The sequence below is a fragment of the Acomys russatus genome, chromosome 32, assembly GCF_903995435.1.
Source record: "Acomys russatus chromosome 32, mAcoRus1.1, whole genome shotgun sequence".
NCBI classification, from domain to species: Eukaryota; Metazoa; Chordata; class Mammalia; order Rodentia; family Muridae; genus Acomys; species Acomys russatus.
In genome coordinates, this window is record NC_067168.1 from 36,772,626 (window position 1) to 36,773,989 (window position 1,364).

Here is a 1,364-nt window from a genome sequence, read left to right on the forward strand (position 1 = left end):
GTCTGCCATCAGAAAGCCTATTTTCCCCCACAACTATCGTGTTAAAGGATATACTGAGCAAGCAAGCAAACAGTCAAACGTGTAAGGATGAGATCTAGACTTTCAGCGTATTGCTTCAAACTTTGCAAAGAACGCTTACAAATTCTTGAACCCTTCCTAGGGCCTTTCTAATCCTGACTCTTGTTTGGCTCCTAGCCGTAGTCCCTCAGAACGCTTCCCCCCCTCAGCCGGGTTTTGTTCTGTTCGCCCTAGGCTTTCCTAGTTGGAAGAACCAGCCCTCTGGATGCCTGCGGGGGATCGTGCCTGCAGGACTCACTCTGTAAGGCTGCCGCGTCCGGATGCCAAGCCCTCCCTAACCAGATCTGTTTTGTCTCCTGCTAGTCTGAGTCACATAGAATAGTTAGATAGTTTATCAGCACATGTCCTCCAGATCATATTATCCGCTTACAAATATAGCCTGTTAGCGCACACGCACGGTAGCCCTCTCGCTGGGGGTGTTGCTCTGAGGGTGTAAACAGTATCGAAAGCGGATTACAGCGTGGTGGCCGCGGCCGGGGACTGTCAGCGCCCACTCTCTGAGGGAAGGTGAGTGGCGGGTGGTCTCGGGCCCCAGTGGCGGAGGGGTGTGAGCTAGCAGGTGGGAGCACCTGATGTGAGACTGCGCAGAAGCTGAGTCGAGCTGCTTGGTGGGGACTGGCTGCGGTGCCTGGGTTGTGCGCTTTGGCTGTTTACGACGTCACCACGTGTGCGGTGAGCTCCAGCCAGCCACCATCTAAGCACACGGAGAGGACTAGGCTTTGATCGGTGCTTAGTTCAAGAACCACCATTGAGTCGGGAGACAGAAAGCACAGTTGGGCTGCTGGCGGGACAAGGTCCTCAGGAATCCTTCTAGTTCCTTCGAGAGGACCATCCGGGTGCCCAAGAATGAGCTCCAAAGTGCTGTCCAGGGAGCGATAAATCAACTTTGTTTGTGCCCTCTCTGGTCCTTGGAAAATATGCTTGACATCTAACAAGGAGGGAGGGTGGGGGGGGGGAGGTCGGGCGGGGGAGGGAGAGTGGTCCTTCCTTTCGTAAAGCTTCGTGCGCCCTCTTGTGTGAGTGGAGCCGGGGTTGGGACTGGGTGGCAAAGTGATTGGAGACACTAAAGAGAATTGTCCTACTCTGTAAACAGCCCAGGTGAGGTGGCTTCTCAGCAGGACAGACACCAGAGCCTGGGGAGTAGAAGTCGAGTGGGGGAAAAGCCCCTTAATGCCCACGGACCTCTCGTGGGCCAGTTTGGTTGCTGGTTTTGAGACAGTGTCTCAGGTGGCCCAGGGTTGGGTAGGAACCTAGAGTTACCGAGCCACACCTCTTCTCTCATCCCT

General features: G+C 55.0%; 1 protein-coding gene across 1 annotated transcript in view; it reads left to right on the forward strand.

Annotated features, from left to right (window-relative positions):
• The first annotated feature begins 549 nt into the window (after positions 1-549).
• Positions 550-1,364, forward strand: part of Lrrc2 (leucine rich repeat containing 2) — a 25,496-nt gene continuing 24,681 nt past the window's right edge. Inside the window, exon 1 of the mRNA XM_051140293.1 lies at positions 550-585. The gene's annotated coding sequence lies outside the window, so the exon portion shown is untranslated. The remainder of the gene's footprint in view (positions 586-1,364) is intronic.